A 20,047-nucleotide genomic window follows, 5' to 3' on the forward strand; every position below is an offset into this window, starting at 1 on the left:
TGAGCGTTTTGGTTTCTTTTCTTGTTTCATTTTGGCACCTAGCAAGACCTTACACTGACTTCCCACGTTGACATTTTGATGAAATATAAACAACTTCACAAAGAGAGTTGAGCAAGATACGCATTTGGTGCAGTGTGAGCCTCTGGGAGGGTCAGGGCCACGTTGGGGTTCGTGGAGGAGCAGGACGTAGGGAGCATTGAGTGTTGCAGTCTGTCACATCTGTTTTTGGCCTTTGTACTGGTGGTGGAGGCTGCATTTCTGATCTTTCTGATCTTTCTGAAGCTCCTTCAGCATGCTTTGCAGAATCGTGTTTTGCTTGTTGGCTTTTAAGGGTGACCTACAGGCCGACAGCCCTCAAGTCATTCAGTCTGTTACACCTTTGCAAATTTTCAATGTGTAGATGGTAATTAGCCTACAGGAGCCCATTTAACCCTGAAGATAGAGCTCTATCATAAAAGTTATGGTTTAGGAGGAAAGGTATGGTTTGTCCTGCAAGAAGGAAAGGCCATGGCTCATGTGGCCCCCTGACTCCATGCTTTAGAAAGCCCTGGTCCCCTCCTTTCCGAGGACCCCGCCTGCAGGGCTAGGTGGGTGTGGCCTGGCCAAGCAGTGGCGGGGAGAGGACATCTCACATGTGTGCCAATGGTTGTTATTTTGCCATTTTAACTCATTAGATAACAATTCACCAACATTATACATTTCACAATATTTCTAAAGGAACTTCTTTTTTAAACCAAAAGACAGCTAATCGGTGAAGGCCAGGATGGTGCAGTGGTGAGTAGACTGAATTGGGACATCTGCACTCATGGTCTTGCCTCTGCCACAGAGCCAAGTTCCTACACCTCATAGGACGGATCCTTTCCCCAGGTACCTGTTAATTTTAAGCCTCTGTAGTTATAAACTGGCTCTTGACTGGTGTTTTATAAAATCAGAATATAAAATTTAAGATTGTTCTTCTTTCTTATGAAATGACAACTACGAAATGATGCAGATGTTATAAAACCTGTCGCGTACTTCCCTAAGTATTGAGGCTTTTCTCTTACCATTTTGTTGAGTAGTTTTCATTCCTGGAAACTATTAGAGATATTGAGTATTTACTGCTAACCAAACTGCATGAAGATAGTCATGTCCCAGAGCAGTTCCTCCAGTGTCCTTGACATGGCATTTAGATCCTCATGCCGGAGACTGGCTATGCTGTCTGTCCTGTGGGCACATATAGATCAGCCAGGACGTGGTAAGGAGAGGCTCCTCCTCAGTGTATTACATAATGTACCAGGGAATCATCCGTTTTATTTATGAGGAAGTCAATGCTTCCAGTAGATTTTGGCTTTGCTTGGTTCCAGACTCAAATCCTTCATGTAATGTAGGGAGGAAACAGTAGAAACTTGGAGGAAGATATTAGGATTTAAGTGAAGGGCAAAGCCGGCCAAGGTCAGTAAGCGGACATCTCTAAGATAAACAGCACTGAATTTGTGGGAAGTAATTCAGAAAATCTGATCAAAACAACTCCAGTAATATTTACATAGCAAATAATTAAATTCACTGCCCCGGGGTGGAATACGGGCAGCAGAAGGTATAGTACTACCTGGAATTTAGAAAAGGAGGGCACTGAGGAATGAGATTTTTTTTATTGTCATCACCAAAACAATCAGGTGGCAGAGTTCTCTCATTGAAACTGATCTTCTCATTGACTAATCCTCTTCCTTTAGATACACTTGAGATACTCAGGCAAACAGTGATGATTCATGGAGCCATTCTAGCTAATTAAATGCATCACTGTGCAACCACACAAATTCCTTATTTCTGATTCACTCATTCGATATTTATTGAGGAGTGCTGTGCACTAGGCCATGAGAAGGAACAACAAATCAACAAAGGCCTGGACCTTGCCCTTGGGGAGTTCAAAGGCTGGTGAGGGACAGCATTTAAATATAGAGATGCTTGAAAAGTAGAGAGCTCTTTCCTTCTGAGAGACTGAGCGCATGAATGTGCTCCAAAGCCCATGGAGCAGGTGGCACTCAGGGCTGGCAGGCTGGGCATGGGATCGGCCTGATTGTGAAAGATGAGAACAGGTTAGCCAGATGCTATATGACAGGAAAGCAGTAAACAGAAAGCATCGAGGCATTAGAAAGCACTGCTAAAATTCTGTGTCACAGCGATCATGTGTGCAAGCAACAAGATTCTGAGTGAGTGTGAGCAGTGACAGTGGGCAAGAATACAACCCCCAGGGCCTGGAGATTTTAAATAGAGGAGCATGATCATTGTGTTTACATTTCAGAAAGATCCCGCAGACAGCAGTCTGGAGGGGGGAGTGTAAAGAAGAGAGATTAGAAGGGTGAAAGCCTAGTTAAGAGGTGGTAGTAGTAGAAGGCAAATTCATGGGTCTAGACCAAGGTCTAGGGAGATGAGAGAAGGAGGCAGGTGTGAGAGATACAAGGAGGGGGGTCAAATAAACTGGACTGAATGAATGCAGAGAGGAGGAGAGAATTCAAGACGGGCTCATATTTCTGACTTGCTCCTCCAGGCAGTCTATTTGTTCTTGATTTAGATAAACAATAAGAAAAACAAACAGCTTTAGGCAGAAGATAACAGAACCCAAGACGACCCCCAGGTTCAGTGAGTCACCAGACCAAGTCATAGATCGTGCATATATTCATACTTGAGGCTATGACTTATTACAACAAAATCCACAAAGGGAAAAGGCATGTGTGGTAAAGACCAGAGCAGGCCAAGCTCACGCTTCCTAGACCCCTCTTCTAGTGGAGTCACACTGAACCTGTTTAATCCCTCTGACATTGAATTGTGACAACACATAGGAACTGTGGTCTGCCAGGCAAGCTCATTAGAGACTCAGCACCTAGTACTTTTTTCAGGGGCTGATCACCCCTCTGCCTGGCGCATACCAAATTCCAGACTCCAGAAAACAAAGCATGCTTGGTGTAAACCATGTGGCTAGCCACCGTTGGGAGTTAGAGGATGGAAGGAACCCCTCCCAGAGTCCAAGTTCCAGATACCAGCCTTGCAAGCAGGTGTAAGGATAGCATTCTTCGGCCTGCTATGTTAACTCTTTGCTGCACGATGATGAATTCCACTTTGACCAGGTTGAGTGATGCATCTGTTATTCATTCAAGTGAAGACATTGACTGGACAATGGGGTATTGGATCTAGGGTTGATAAAAGAGATCTGTGCTATAAATTCTGGAGTCATTAGCACCTCGAAAGTAGTTATAACCAAAGTCAGGCGGTGAGAAAGCCCAACATTGTGTTTCTCCAAATCATCATGCTAGAGGTCATCTGGTCTACCTGTCCCATTACATAATCAAGAAAACAATCTCCTCAATGTGCCCTGGCTACACATTCTTCTGTCTCACGTCTGTTGCTTTTCCCATCATTCCACACCGTCTCTCAAAATGGCAGTCATACATTGTTTGTAAATTAATAAAATGGCATTTAGATTATAAAACAGGCCCTTTGTAAGTTGCTTAATGCAACTCATTCACCAAAAGCCTGATCCTTAGAACCTGAAAAGTCAAGTTGATCACATCAAGTCCTTCACCTGAATGGAATTTCTAAGCCAGTCAGTGATGTTCAATTCACCTTGGGTATCAAAAGGCAATAGATTACTAAGACCTCTTTCTCCTCTTTACTCTCATGTCTATTCATGTATTTATATTTCCAGGCACTCTAAGCCACTGCAAATAAAAAAAAATAAATGTGACAAAGCCTTTGCTGTGACATTACTCATACCCTAGGACCAGGAGCGAGATAAGTAAGCACATTTTGTGTATTAGGTGTATGTTGGAGGCAAAGGTGAACAGGGTGACCCCTTGGATATGGGAAATGAAAATAAGTCAAACTCAAAACAAGTTAATTATTTGCTTGAAGCTCTGATAAAGGATAAGGTGTAACTTGAAGACTGTAAAATGAGGTTGCTGCATATTTATTCAGTTTTGGATTTCATTCTTGGGTGGCCGTACACTTGCATAGAGCAGACAAGAAGGCAGAGAGACTGCAGTCCTATGAGACATCCGTTCAGCTCAACACATGTAATTTGGCTTTGGTTCTAGGAGGTAACCTTGGTGCCTAACCACTTAACCTTCTCTAATGTTCATTCTGGCCTATTTATGGCTAGATTGGTTACATTTACATGTGTTTGCTACTTTTTGTGTGGTTATTAACAGAAAGTATTGCATTATTTTAATTTGTCTCGGAATGTGAGAAAACATGGACAAAGTCAAACTCAATGGTAGAACTTAGATTATAAACCAAGTTGGAATCATTTGTATCATCTGATCATATAGACTGAAAAAGAATCAAAATACCAGTCTTTATCCCTCCAGTCTTTATTCCTATCTCAGCTTCATTTACTGTCTCATGTGTCATCAAAACAGTCTTTGTTCTTTCAGCTTTCCAACATGATTAATTGACGTTGTGCAGCATAGTATAGGAAAACTGAATATTTTGCAAGATGAGTAATCCAGTTAAACACCCATCTTTCTTTTCTTTTCTATTTTACCAACAAATATGTTTTATACAGATGTAAGAGCAATTTGCTTATTTCCCTGTTCAGAATTTTGTGCTTTTAACATAGCACGTTTCCGTTCCATGAAGCAAGCCAAAAATAATATTGACAAATTCATGAATCCTTCCATTTGATACTGTTGCAAACTTATGCAAATGTATTTAGACATTTAAGAAAACAGAATAATTAAACACCCAAAGTCAAAAATGGGAAGGGGGAAGTAATGGCAGCTGTCATATTACATTATCTTGCCTCAAGTTGGAAATTAATGAAGGGTTTGAAAACATACCTTTAAAACCAAAGATCTGAACTGTGTTCCAGTTTTTGGTGTTTTGTTTTGTTTTTTTTTCCAAGGGGGCAATAATTTGAATTGAGTACAGTATAATATTATAGTTGCTGCAAGGAGTTGTGAGCATTTGGGGAAGTTTAAAAGATAATCAGTGTATCTTTGTCATGAATCTTTCCACTGGGACCCGGCCACTCCTGGATGAACTCACAGATTGAGAGTTTCTCAAAATACATAATCAAATTGTTTGTCTTAAAAATATACTATTTTAAAGACTTGGAAAATCAAAGAATGAAAATAAGGTCAATATTTGGCAAAAATAGTCAATTTGAGGAGTTGTCTCTTAAAAACCACTGATTTCATTTGCAGAGTTCACTTCCAAAGAAATTAACTTCATTTTTGTAAATCTAAAATTTGTCTCTTTGTGCCATGTCTTAAATTCCTGAAACATTCCCTTGAAGTGTTAAATTGTTTTTAACTTATTAGAAATAGGGGTTTGATTTTTTTTTTTTTTACAATTTAACAAAGATTAGTTTTATACTCACCATACACATATATATGTGTGTGTCTATATATATATATGTGTATATATATATACATATATAATATATATACGTATATATATGTATATATATATATACGTATATATATATACACATATATATATACATAAAATTGAACCAAATCATAACCTACAACTTTTCAAGATAGCAACTGTTTGCTAATCTTGCAAAATGTGTTAATATTCTTAAATGACCTCCTACACATTTATGTACAGTTTTAAACCTTTGGTGTGATTGGATTTAGGAGTATCTGAAAGACCACTCCAGGCGAACAGAAAGGTTAACAAAAGGAAGAGCTTCTCAGTCAAGCGAATGAGCATGCAGGCCTTCCTTCCCATAGATAAGGGAAGGAAGGCCTGCAGGGGACTCAGGCACCACAGCCGCAGCTCCCCTGGTGGCTTCTGACCCCTCTCCTGCCTCTTTCCAGCACCTCGCTTCTCTGGAGACCTAGGGCCCTGAGCAGGGGCCGATGGCAGAACCATTCCTTGCCAGTGTGGCCTGATGCTCACTGTCAGGCTGTTTTAGGTGCAAATAAAAGAAACTCAACTCAAAACTTATACAAAAAGAGGGAAGGAATTGACCCAGAAAACAAAAACTCTAGGGTTGTGTGGCTTTAGCCTCAGCTGAGGTCAGGATTCTGGCTTTTGTTCTCCGGTCCTCAGTCTAGCCTCCCTTGGAGTGATGCCCTTCCTGTCACCAAATGACCTACTTTACACTTAAAACTCACTGTCTCAGAGGAAGAGGAACCTCCTCTATCCTTATAAAGTCCTTTAAGGTCATTAGCACTCCATTTACAGTGGTCCTTCTTCTGACATGTTTTCATGCTTAACGGATTCTACACATAGGAACTCATTTTCTACTTCAAAAAGAAGTCCTCATACTCATAGAGGTTGGATAGCACTTGGTTTCTTAAAAATAATGATTTGGCTTAAAAAGAACAACAGGAAAAGTGGGTTGATCCTTCATCTGTGACTAGCCCTTCCAAAAAGTCAGCAACCAGAGTGCATGCATCCTTTTTGGGATGATTGAGGCCCCCCAGCTCCCTAAGAAGGATCCTCTCAAACTTAAGTTTTCTCATCTTACTCCCACAAAATTCCTACCATTGTTCATGTCATTCCTTTCATGCTCAGCATTAAACCAGTGTATGTAGGTCTTTGTAATACATTTGAGTAAGTGTTAAAACCATATCCCTTTCATTATCATAAAATCAACTCCCATTTGTTTGACCACTTAAAAATATCACAAATTAAAATATATATATATATCACAAATTATTTCATCCCTCTTTTAAATCAATTTTTGTTAGATTCACAAGGAATAAATAACAGCTTCTTGCCTACTAACACTGGAAATAAGATTGCCTGTTACACATAAGTAAGGTAGATGACTCCATACGTAAGCACGTATCTCCACGTACTCGGAGAGTGAAATCTCTCGAACCCAGTGACCCAGGCCTACCACAAGGTCACTTCTCCAGGAGCTGGAACGTAAGTGGCAACTTGCCATCACCATTCATTCTTCCTTTCTGCTGATGTCGCGTGGACACAGCATCCCATGTATCGCATGAGGGCCTCAGTGCCTGCAAACCACAGATGGTTATTTTTTATTGCACGTTTGTAATTTTTTGTGAGGCATGAAGGGACATCCAAGAGGACTTGAAAGTAGCATTTGAATAATAGGTTTACTCCCAGGCATAGCTACATGAAAGAGATGATTAATGCTAAACAGATAACACAATTCTGATTCACTCCATTGGCAGTAGAGGAGGCTTCTGGGTAAACAAACTGAAATAACAGCTAGAATACAGATCTGATAGCAGCACTGTTTTGATTAAATCAGAAGATGACAAAGGGGAGTTTATGCTGTCCTCTTGTCTGTAGCAACAGAGGCATGCGTGCCTGACCACACCGAAGTAAAAAGCCACATTGTGATTTCACGGGGCACCGATGCCTTTTGCCTACTGACCCATTGAGTGGAACTTGAGCCAAGATCTTATCAGTGATGAAGATGGAGACACCTCAGGATTTTCCAGTATCAGTTTTCACTTTTTATTCTTGGATGCGGTTAATAATGCTACCAGGGCTTTCAAATCCTGAGGCATTTCCTCATGGCTCCAACTAGCTGCCACAGGTCAGCTTCTTCTTGAACTGAGGATTCAGTTACAACATCCATATGCTTCCCAGCCCACTCTCTGACCTTTCTTCTTTTTCGGGCTTTTAATGTTTCCATTCACGAATCCCAGGAGACTCTCTCGAGACTCTGAGTATACAGCCCAAATTTTTTTTTTTTTTTCAAAAGTTGAGTAGAAATTTCTGAAGCTTCTTAAGAATTGCATAAACTTTCAACTTAAAAATCCTTTACTTACAATGCAGGACAATTAAACTTGGCAGAAAATAAAAGCTAAAAATTTCAGAACTTTCTTACGTAGGCCAGAAAGTAACCATTTTGCCCACATTTAGCATTGTCAGCAGTGGTCCATTCACGGGATGGACCATCAGTAGCCTTAAGAATGGCATTCATACTTGTCCACAGCCTTACTTCTTTTGAACTCAGCTCAGTTTCTTTGAAGCAGTGATCATGGTATCCAGCTTTGATTCCTTTCCTGTGGACTTGTGCCAGTATGTCTGATTTCATTAAATTTTTGGAAAGGACTAAAACTATGGTATCGTTTTATTGCAGTCCGTACATCCATCATAATCTGGGATGGTCTTGGTGAAAGATGAGGAATTCAGACTGGGATGCTGGGAAAGGCAGGTCCAGTGGCAAGGGGCCAGGGGGCTGGGGTACATTGAGTATTGACTTCATATTTTAAGTTCATCCACCTCTACCGTATAGTATTTTAGCTGTGGCTTCATTCCAAAACGATGGCAGTTGTAAAGCCCATACCCAGGTACATGGAGATCACATTGTTTTTAAAAATTAGGTACTTTTTTTTTTTTTTTTTTTTTTAATGGGATCTCCGTAGCCCTCCCAGTGATACAGCCAGGAGGAGTAAGGTGTGGTCAAAAATGAACCAGTTGCTCTCTTGCTTGCTTGACAGGCCACAAGACTTTTGGATATTGGCCATTCATGACAAAAGCTAAATACAGAATCCATACAGTAGATTCTAGCTCACTCTGTGCTTTTTTCCCTTTACTATTCCTCCCCCTCTATCAAAGTCACCACTCTATTGTTTTCCTATTGCAGTCCCTTACCCTGGATTTATAACTTTGGTTTCTCATCTAAGAAAGTGCCCCTTTCCACTATTAGCCAAACCACTTTGCCATAACAACTTCTCTTCTGCAAGTGGGCCTCAGTGTTTCTGGAGTAAGCATCATGTGTCCTTGGTTCTTTGAAACTGCCTAGCCAGGGATCACTTCCCTCCTAAGGTCTTTCTGATGACCCTCTCATCCCAAAGCCAATCAAGGCCTTCAGGGCCTGAGGCAGAGAGCCAGTCCTAGTCCTTTCCCCATGGAAATCCCCACTGACTGCACAGAGGGGAAACAGCTGGTCTGGAAGCCCCCTACCGGTCCCAGTTCATTTAGAGAAATTGGAACCCTGCTCCAGTCACCTCTGAAACATAACAGTATATGAAATAAATGTTTGCCATCCTGCTTCATCTAGATGTACGTGCTTGAAATTAAATTTTCACGTAAGCATCAGGTTGACTTTTGGCTTCCAGAAAATGACATTACAATAGGTGTAATGGTTGGGGAAGTAGATGAGAAGGAAGGAAGAGTGAGATTATGGTGAAAATGAAACTAAGCTGGGAGATAGGTGGTGCTGATACAATTGCTTGCTGACGGAAAGTGCATCTGCATTGATAATTTGTGTTCTCTCTATATATAAGTATATGAAAAATTCAGGCTTTATTGGCTTGGTTTCTGTGGGAAAATAGCTAGTAGGCTGATGGTATCACTGTACTTCAACATGTTAGTGAATAACTCAGACACTTGTCAGATGCCTGAGCCACAGATTTATTTGAGAATGTGCCATCATGAGAAGCTTTCATTCACCAAGGTCACTGAGAGGGCAGCTGATGGAGGCTCGCTGAACTTCAAATGGTTCTCCCTGCTTGTGTCAGTAGCAAAGCAATGAAGTAAGGAGCTGACTGCCAAAAAGGAAAAGTTAGAGAAAACCAGCTTGTTCTGAGAAAAGCAGATAACTAAGCAGTAACTAAAGAAGCCTCTTATTTTTAATATTGGTTTCCAATTTAATATTGGTTTCCGAATTAAACATAAATGTATGTTCTTTTATTCCTCATCATTTCTACAATTTGCTTTTTAAAAAGCACACACGTTAATCTACATTACAAGTATAGAATTTCTCATGCTTCTTTTTAAAGATTATGAACTTTTTACACACACACATGCAGAAAATTCTTGTATTTATTTTACATGTTAATAAATGAATGGAATTTTGGCTCCGGGTTTAAGAAAATGATTTTTAGCCCTGTGTATTGTGCCATTGGTCCTTAATTATTAAAGTAATTTCATTCTTGGACTATATATCTTAAAGTCTAAGTCTGTTATTGTATGTAAAAATACCATGTTTCCAATAACCTTACCTTGTAGGTAGAGTAAGTAGCATAATAGTAACCTCTAAAACCGCCATCACCTATAAAATTCATACTCACATTTATAACATAATAATATTTCACCCAATGGCGTATAATTGTCTTAAAAGTAAATTGCATTCAGGATCCCTGGGTGGCTTAGCGGTTTGACGCCTGCCTTCAGCCCAGGGTGTGGTCCTGGAGTCCTGGGATCGAGTCCGGCATTGGGCTCCCTGCATGAAGCCTGCTTCTCCCTCTGCCTGTGTCTTTGCCTCTCTCTCTCTCTCTCTCTCTCTCTCTCTCACACACACACATAAATAGATAAAAATCTTTAAAAAAAATAAAGTAAATTGCATTCTAGTAAAGACAGAATAAGAGGGACAAGATTTACCCTTCCATTTGAAATAACTAAAAAACTAGACAAAGTATTTTAGAAAATATTGCACAAGACTGGACATCAGGCAACAAAAGATACCGATCCCTGAGAAATGAGAAACAAGTTGAGCCCTACAAGTGGCCTCCACTACTGCCTGGAGGAAAGGTTTCATGCTGCTGCATAGTGAGAGGAAACCTAGAAGATTTCAGCTATCTCACTAAGTTGAAGACATGTGGGTGGGGTTCCAGGGAAACTAAAGCATCTAGAGTTTGCAGGGCAGATACCAGAGATGAAAGGGCTGTGCAGAGAGAGAGCAAGAGAGAGTTCTGAAGGCCCACAGAGGGTCATTCTTGAGTTTTCAAGGGATCAGTGCCTGTCTGTAGAGAAACTACTGGAAGACAGAGAAAGGATCACCTAAAAGAATTAGAGGGACTAGTGCATGGCTTCCACAGATGACCAGGAAGGAGGCACCTGCTTCCTGTGCTTTAACCTCATTATCAAGAGACACTGGTTAGAATACTAAGAAAGATCTTGCCTCTCAGTAGAAGAAAGATGAACCCTAACTAGATACAGTTCCAGCCCCACCCAACAACACTGTAAAACAAAATCCCAAAAGATCAAATTGTTTCTAAGTAACTGAATGTGTCTCAGAACTAACTATAAAAATACAAAAATATCCAGGATCCAACAAGATCAAATATCTGACAATCAGTCGAAAATTACCAGGCATGCAAACAAGTAGGAAAATACAACCTATGATGAGAAAAGTCAATCAAAATTAACCTTTAAGTGACAGATGATAGAATTAGTAGGCAGGGACATTAGAACAGTTACTATAATGGTAGTCTATATGTTCAAGAAACCAGAGGAAAGATTTAACATGTTAAGTGGAGCTAGAAGACATAAAAATGACAAACCAGATTTCTAGAGATAAAAACTATAGTGTTTAAGATGAACAAGTATTCTAATTAATAACAGATTAGATAATACAGAAGAAAAGATTAGTCAACTTGAAGACATAACAGTAGAAACTATCTAAAATGAAACCACAAAGGCTAAAAAAAAAAAAAAAAAAAAAGAGTATCTGAACTTTGGGACAATTTCAGGTGATGAAAGTTACATATAATTAGAGTCCCACAGGAGAGAAAAAAAGAAGAGTGGAGATATTTTAGAAATAATGGCCAAAATTTTCCTAATTTGACAGAAACTATAAACCCACAGAACTGAGATATTGAGCAAATTCCAAATACAAGAAACATGAAGAAAATTACATCAAGGCACATCTTAATCAAATTCCTTAAATGGGTGAAGGGGGTCAGAAGTTCAAATTTCCAGTTATAAAGAGGCAGTGTCACAGGATGTAATGTACAGCAGGATGACTATAATCAATTTGAACATTGATAAGAGAATAGATCTTAAAAGTTCTCATCATCACAAGAAAAAGTATTTTTTGACTATGCATAGTGACAGATGTTAACTAGACTCAGTGTGGTGACCATTTCTCAATATATACAAATATCAAACCAGTATGTTGTACGCCTGAAACTAATATAAAGTTATAGGTCGATTATACCTCAATAAAAAATATTTTTTAATATACAAAATTGCTTGGGGCCGATGATAAAGAGAAAATCATAAAAATAAGCAAAGGATAAAAGACACATTATGTACAGAGGGAAAAAAGATAAATTGACAGCTGGTTTCTCATCCGAAAAAATGCAGACCGGAAGACAGTGGAGTGACATCTTTTAAAGTACTGAAAGAAAATTCTCAACCTAGGTTTCTTTACCCAGTTAAAATGTCTTTCAAATGCTATGGTGAAATAAGGACCTTTATTAGAGAAGCAAAGGCTGAAAGAATTGATCATGAGCCAACCTGAAGTATAAGAGATATTAAAAGACATCCTTCAGGCAGAATGAAAATTAGACCAGTCAGAAACCTGGATTTACTCAAAGGGCTGAAGAGTACCAGAAATAGTAACCACATGGGTAAACATAAAGACTTCTGTTCTTAGTATTTAAGTCTCTTTGAAAGATAAATGACTGTATAAGACAAAAATAATAAAAATGTGGAGTATATAAAATATATAGAAGCAAAATATATGGCCACAGTAGCATAAGATCTATATATGAAGTAGAATAATATCACTCGATGGTACATTGTGAAAAATTAAGTGTGTGTAGCATAAACACCAAGGAAACCACTAAAATAATACAGCAAAGAGTTGTAGTAAATAAAACGACCACGAAAGAAAATGAAATCAATAAAAATACCCAATCCAAAGAAGGAAGAAAAAGAGGAGACAAGGAACAGAGAAAACAAATAGCAAGGTGGTAGATTTAAACCCAGCTATGTCAGTAATCACATTAAATATAAATGGTCTAAATGACAGAGTTGTCAGATTGACCAGAAATGCAAGTCTCAAACATAGGAAGCAAAAAACCCACGTTAAATGTAAAGACATAAGTAGTTTATGAAGAAAAGGACTGGAAAAATACTTGGAGCAATCAAAAGAAAACTAGAGTGGTATCAAAATAGAACTAGAGCAAAGAACATTAAATAGGTTCTCTAACTACAATGGAATTAAATTAGAAATGAACAATGAAAGACATCTGGAAAAACCCCAAATATTTGGAAACTAAATAAGCCACAGAGCAGAAAGAACATTTGCAAGTCATCTATCTAATAAGGACTTGTATCCAGAATGTAGAAGGAACTCTCAGAACCCTATAATGAGAAATCAAACAACTCCTTTAAAAAATTAATAAAAGGTTTGAGTAGATACTTCATCCCAGAAAATATATGGATTATAAGCACATGAAAATTAGGGAAATGCGTACTAAAGCCACAGGGAGATCCCACTACATGGCTATTAGAATATCTAGAATTAAAAAGACTGACCATACCAAATGTTGGTGAGGCTGTGGAATAACTGGAATTCTCCTATGCTGTTGGGAGGAATGCATGACAGTACAACCCCTTTAGAAAATAAGTTGGTAAGTCTTTATTAAACATACCTACTATATGCCCCCCCAAAAAAATCCTAATTATTTACTCAAGAGAAACGAAACATACAAAGACCCCTATAAAGATCTGTATATAAGTGTTTATAGCAACTTGTTTTGTAATAACATTTAGTAAACTTAATCCTTGAACTTGGGCAGCTTATTGTATGCCAAGTTACTAAATAAAGACCAGTTTTTAAGATAAAGTTGCAGTGGAGTTTCTGGGTGGCTCAGTCAGTTGAGCGCCCAACTCATGATTTTGGCTCAGGTCATGATCTCAGGGTCATGAGATTGAGCCCCACATTGGGCTCCATCCTTACCATGGAGCCTGCTTGAGATTCTGTCTCTGCCTCTCCCTCTGCTCCCCTGCTCCAGCACACCTGCGTGTGGAAGCTCTCTCTAAAAAAAAATAATAAAATGAAGTTGCAAGTAGAAAAACACTAGGAAAAGTGTTTAAAAGAAGAAGATACGGGTATTCATTTTCTATTTTCTATGTTGTATAACAAATTCCCACAAATGTAGCAACTTAATACAATATAATATTTATAATAATAATAAATTATTATTATAATAAATTTATAATTTATTATAATAAATTATAATAATAATAAATAATAATTTATTATTTCACAGTTGTCATGGATCAGGAGTCCAGGCACAGATTAGCTAAGTTGTGTCCTTTGTGCCACAGTCATGGCTTCAGCTGGTACTGTGGTCTCACCTTCACACTTACAGCATTGTTGGCAGATTTGAGTTCTGTAAGAACTCAAGGGCCCAGCCCTTGTAAGACTGAGGGCCCAGCTTTTTGTTGGCCATCAGCTTTTGGGGGACTACATGTGGCTTTTGTGGCTGCCTTAGCTCCTTTCTAACATGGTACTCACTGAAAGCCAGCAGGGGCAAAAGACCAAGCACCATCCCATCACCTCTGCTATATTCTCTTGGTTTAGGGCAAGCAACAGGTCTCACCATGAAGGTGCAGTTACTGAAAGTCACCACACGGTTTATCTACCATGATGTGGGTACAGCACATGGAAACAGACAATAGAAAGGACTAGAAAGGAATCCCCAGGAGCATGGCAAAGAGTGATCCCACCAGACGGTTGTTTTGTTGGCCTGCAAGAAGGGCACTGACAGGCTACAAGGGAGGCTCATGTCACGCTTGGCCACAGGAAGGCTGGCCTGGAGTTCTGTCCCAGGGTGTTGGTGCATGGATGATAGGCACATAGCAAGCTGAGCTAATGACCGTGCAAGACAGTTTCTAACTCTAGAAGAAGTGAGAACGGCACCAGAATGGGAATGTGCTCAGAATATGTATGATGGCCTCACTCTGAGTCATATTTATAGTCCTATAAATCCTGACCCAACCAAAGGCAATGATAGTTGTACATTTGAGAGATGGAAAGAGGAGAGGAGGGGGACGGGAGTGGTATAGGATGTAAAAGAACTAAATCCTCATCATCCGTATGAGAAAGCCAGCAGACAATAACTGATGCTGCAAAATCCAGAGCAGCGAACAGTAAAAAGCAAAACTAGGAGTTGGTTGGGGCTTCCTCTGTGGAGTAGGAGTGTGGTCGGGGGCCGGCGAGCAGGGGCAGACGGGGACTGTCCTTTCCTAACACAACGAACCATGTGACCTTTTAGGCAGTGTACATGACTTACTTTGAAAAAAATTAAATGTAAATGAAGAGAATCTGTCATCTTGCTCTCGTAGCGTCTTGCCTTATTCTTAATGTGGTCTATGTGTTTGTGAGAAACAGAAGTGGGGACATGAATTGTGAATGATGCAGACAAGGGGTCCCCAGTTTTCTATTTCTTCTACGACATTAACCCAGAGGAAGCAGGTCTAGGCAGCTGCAGGGCCCCCGGAGTGCTGGAGGCATGGGCAGGAAGGAAGGGGGATGACACGGGTGAAGAAGGTGAGGAATCCAGGAGGGATGGCTCCGAGTGCCTCGCCCGGCTGTGGCCACACCCACACACCCGGGCCTGTAATTACTGTCTGCCTTTCCATGAGAAAAAAATGTTCTGTTTAGAGAAGCCTCTGTGAGTAGCGGAATTAGGACTGTTTCGGTCCGGGAACCGGGGAAAGTGACAGAAGAAAAACGTTCTGTAGATCGTCAGGTAAGTGTGTCCAGGGAAGGAACTACCCACATAAGGACCATGTGTCCATTGGCTTGGGTGCCTGTCACAGAGTACCACTGACTGGGGGTTGGAACAGCAGGAGGTATTTCCTCACGGCTCTGGAGGCCCCAAGTCCAAGAGCAGGGTGTCAGAAGGAAGGGTTTGTCCCCAGGTCCCTCCTTGGCTTTCGGGTAGCCTGACCCTCACACAGCCTTTCCTCTGTGTGCGTGCATCTCTGGTGACTCTTCCTCCTACAGGGCCACCAGTCCTATGGGACCAGGGCCCCACTCCTAGAACCTCACTCAAAGCCCCGGTTCCAGGGGAGCCTGCGTGGCTCAGTGGTTGAGTGTCTGCTTTTGGCCCAGGTCATAATCCCAGGGTCCTGGGATCCAGTCCTGCATTGGGCTCCCCACAGGGAGCCTTCTTCTCCTTATGCCTATGTCTGTCTGTCTGTCTGTCTCTCTCTCTCTCTGTCTCATGAATAAATAAATAAAATCTTAAAAAAAAAAAAAAAAGCCCTGGCTCCAGCTAGTCCCATTGGAGCCAAGGGCCTCACCCCATGGCTGAGGGAGGGGCCCCATTTGGTCCATTCATTACATGCCTCATGCCTTCCCTCAGCCAGCATCTGATCTGAACCACTTAAAAAAAAAGTGCAGAACAAAATAAAACTCTAGTTTTTAATATAGTTAAATTAGGTGGCACAGTAGTCCTAAATCCTGCCCTAATTCAATTTCCTTCTCGAGACTTGGCCAGCCACGGGTGGGTCAGGGAACCCTGGAGGAGGCAGCTCCTACCCCTCCCCTCCTCCAGGCAGCCTCCCCAGACCACCACTCCACTTCCATCCCAAGAGCAGCACAGAGGGGACGTTCAAGAAATAGATATAATTTCCCTCCATCTTGTTGTATTTTCCTGCTGCAGGAGCTTATTATTCCTGCGGAGGAGCTTCGCCGGGGTTGGGAGGGCCGGGCGGGGTGAAGACAGAAGGGAAATACTAAATGACGGGGCAGCCCCATCTCTGTAACAAGCTCCTTGGGGAGAAAGACCAGAGCAGCTAAGTAAAAGCAGTTTTCATCCCCCACGCCTGCCTTCCTCTTTTTTATTCTCCTCTCCCCCTGCATCCATTCTCCCCTTTAAATGGGTTACAGAATAATTATTTAATTGCCATTAGGACCTTAGGATAAAACCATGCCCAGAGCATCATGGTTAATTTTCAGATGATGAGCTTCTCAGAAACCAGAATTTGATTACTTAATATCGAGTTTCCAAAGGGCGAAGCACTGTTCAATTGGTTTGTTTTGCCAGAGCTGATGGAGGTTCTCCTGGCAAGGCACTTGGCCGTCAACTGCAGATAGTGCCTCTGCCCCCACAGCCCCCCTCTTCTTTGCCCTGCACAGAGGCCGGAGCCTGCATTTCCTCCCCACTCACCTCAGGTTAGAGTCACACTAGCTTTCAGGTCATCATCACACTTCTAGAGGCTTCTCCTTTAAAATAAGATCTGTCCTCAATCAGAACAGTCCCTGTTTGCTTGAGTACTTTAGGTCTTGACTATTATGGAGCTAGCTTCAGATTTGATTACCGTAAGTAGGAAGGCCAGAAAGCGTGGCTTTTAAAATTGTTTGTAGAGCCAGAAAAGTTAAGGGAAAATCTCATAAAACCGCTGAACATTTTTTTCTTATAAAAGAAATCTGAGAGTGCCTAGGTGGCTCAGTTGGCTAAGCGTCTGCCTTCGGCTCAGGTCATGATCTCGGGGTCCTGGGATCGAGCCCTGCGTTGGGCTCCGTGCTCATCGGGGAGCCTGCTCCTCCCTCACCTTCTGCCCCTCTCCTCATTTGTGCTTGCTCTCTCTCAAAAAAAATAAAATGTTATAAAAAAAAATCTATAATTCATCATAGATCAGAACTATTTTCAAATTTCCCTTTCTACCATAAATAACTTAAACTCACTCCACTAGACAATTACAATTGTACATTCTGTAATAAGATGACAGTAGCGGGGATCCCTGGGTGGCTTAACGGTTTAGTGCCTGCCTTTGGCCCAGGGCCTGATTCTGGAGTCCCCGGATCAAGTCCCACATTGGGCTCCCTGCATGGAGCCTGCTTCCCCTCTGCCTGTGTCTCTGCCTCTCTCTCTGTGTGTCTCTCATGAATAAATAAATAAAATCTTTAAAAAAAAAAAAAGATGACAGCTTCTATTGTGTAGTAAGCACTAAACTGCAGTCCTTCCTTTATCTCATTTGAGTTTTGAAATAGAACCTATAATGCAGATATTTTGATACTCCGACTGTATTTCCAGGTAAAGAAACAAGGCTCAGTGAAGTAACTTACCCAAGAACACACAAGTCGTACAGGCATGAGCCCTTCCCGCCATACCTCAATCTAGATTGAATTACTGCTATTCACCAGACTTTCACTGAGAGCCTTTGCCCTGGTGATTCCCCTTCCTCATGGGCCCCAGGGAAGGCTGCACAACTGCTGGGAGCCCATTGCTGCACCTGTTTGAGCGTGGCTTTCATGGATCTTTTTGGTAATGAATAAAAACAAAACCTGTAAGTGACAGAGAAACCAACTGGTTAATCCACAGTAGCCTTGCTTTAGATTTGTCTTAGATTTTGCCATCCTGCTAAAATTAGTTACCAGAGCAAATTCCAAACTTAGTTATGCAACAGTTTCCCTGAAATCGTTAAGTAAGAATTGATGTGGCGCTTCAGTTATTTCAGTGGATAATGGCATTTACAATTTTCAGATAGGAGTAAATAATCCATGTCTCATGGATGATCTTTAAAGAGTGGCAAGCCTGATATTTTTAAGAAAAAACTCTTGATGTTATTGTATGTGTACCATGTTAGGGATTGTTTTTTAACAGTCATAAAGGTATGATTTACTCACTGTTAACTGCTATGACGAGATTTTTAAGATGTAATTTGGAAAGATACTACCCCAAGTGTAGGCTGTGTAACATATCCCTAAATAAGTATTATAATTTAAAAGAAATCCAGGTTAAAGTTGTCAAGTAACTGAGTTTACTTTACAAATTCACAGAAATCTATTTACCTGAATGCTGTAGCTGAAAAATCAGCTTGATAGAACGTGTCGATTTCCATCACGACAGTGGCTCACATCTCTGTGCAATTTCAGATCTGGGATGATCCTCCTGCCCCTTTGGGACCCAAGAGCATATGCTGCCAGCAAGGGGCAGTGAACTAAATGCCATGATTTTAGGGAGGTGTAGGGGTCCACAGTTGGCACTGGGACTTGGGAGTCACGCTGCCTTTGAAGTCCAGTCCACCAGGTCAGAGCTGTGTGATTTGAGGCACATTATGATGTCTTGTTTTCCTACTGTGCAAAATGGAGATAATGGCAGTGGGGTAACACCAGCCTTGTAGGGTTGTAGGAAGTAAATGGGATATAGCGCATGTTAAGTGCTTAGCATAGCACCAGAGGTGTGACCACTGGACTTGTCAGGGCACCACATTATGAGTTTGAAAATTGATAAATAGAAAAAAGGAATCAAGAAAAAATAGAGGACATCCTCTCTTACACTGGGTGTCTTTGGCCCGGAGCTGCCCACACCAGGCAGGAAGCCAACACCCAGAGAGCATACAGAAACCAGAGGACCCAGCCACACCTTCCATGTGCCACCTCTGAGCTTCCAGCCACGGTGACCAGCAGGACATTGTCCTCCTTAGCAAGCCAGCATGAGGGCATTCCTGATAACCATAAACGAAAGTAGACTAAGAGGTACCATCCTTACAATCAGAACAAATAAAGGAAAAAATTATGGAGTAGGGAGAGGCATCTCAAAGTCTTTCAACTCAAAACTGCTAGTCCTATGTAACATGAATTTTTTATCTTATGCTTGAGGCATTGCAAAAAAAGTTGCAAGATTTCTCCATTTCCTTTGTGTATTTGGTCAGTCAGACCCTGCTTCACATTATCTTTGTTTCTGTCTAAAAGGACTCCTACAGTCTCTCCTTTTCCAAAAGTCAGGCCCATGGACTTTGCACATAGAATGTGTTAGTGACAACTCTAGCCTCACGCACTCCAGCGAGCATTCCATGGTTTAGAAACTACCCCAGTTACCTATTTTCAGTATTAATCTCCCTGAAAATCAAATTTCAGAATTGTACTTGTGGAACTATCCAATTTCTGTACAAAATGATATAAGAATACATTATAGAGAGATGCTTAAAGAGGAAGAGAAACCCAGGAGTTGACAAAAGAAATTGTTTGCAGGGCTTCCCTCTGGGAAGCATAAGAGCAGAACTTTGCCTTTTACTTCTACTGTTTTTTACTTTTTTATTTAAAACATTTTTTTTTTAATAGAAAGAAAAGTTAGTTAGGGACTAGCTCCCCACCACTAAAAGAAAATTATAATCGTCCCTTACAAACGATGAGAAAAATAACTGTGTTTGCTAATTCTTTCATTCAAGGCCATTGACATAAATCAGAATAATCTCAGCTATGTGATACTGGCACGATATGTAAGCACAATATGGTAATGTTTATAGTAATCAAACATGACTTACATCTTAGAAAGTCACGAGTGAAAAATTTATTATATAAATTCCTTTTATATAAAAATCATAGAATTAAAAAAAAATTTTTTTTTAACTAAAAAGTAAAGTGACTTGGTCCAAATATCCC

At 40.7% G+C, this 20,047-nt stretch overlaps 1 protein-coding gene and 1 long non-coding RNA gene across 5 annotated transcripts in view; one reads left to right on the forward strand and one right to left on the reverse strand.

Annotated features, from left to right (window-relative positions):
* Nucleotides 1-20,047, forward strand: part of MTHFD1L (methylenetetrahydrofolate dehydrogenase (NADP+ dependent) 1 like) — a 187,194-nt gene that overhangs the window by 155,238 nt on the left and 11,909 nt on the right. The window lies entirely within an intron of this gene.
* On the reverse strand, nucleotides 1,704-18,678 carry LOC112644304 (uncharacterized). 2 transcript variants are annotated; one of them, XR_004809654.2, is made up of 4 exons: nucleotides 18,455-18,678; nucleotides 17,729-17,947; nucleotides 13,607-13,685; nucleotides 1,704-3,164 (listed from the first exon to the last, which is right to left on the reverse strand). It is a non-coding gene; the product is annotated as an uncharacterized LOC112644304 (long non-coding RNA). The 2 variants fall into 2 exon arrangements; XR_003126282.2 differs by lacking the exon at nucleotides 1,704-3,164 and adding an exon at nucleotides 9,319-9,461.

The sequence above is a fragment of the Canis lupus genome, chromosome 1 (assembly GCF_003254725.2).
Source record: "Canis lupus dingo isolate Sandy chromosome 1, ASM325472v2, whole genome shotgun sequence".
Lineage (NCBI taxonomy): Eukaryota > Metazoa > Chordata > Mammalia > Carnivora > Canidae > Canis > Canis lupus.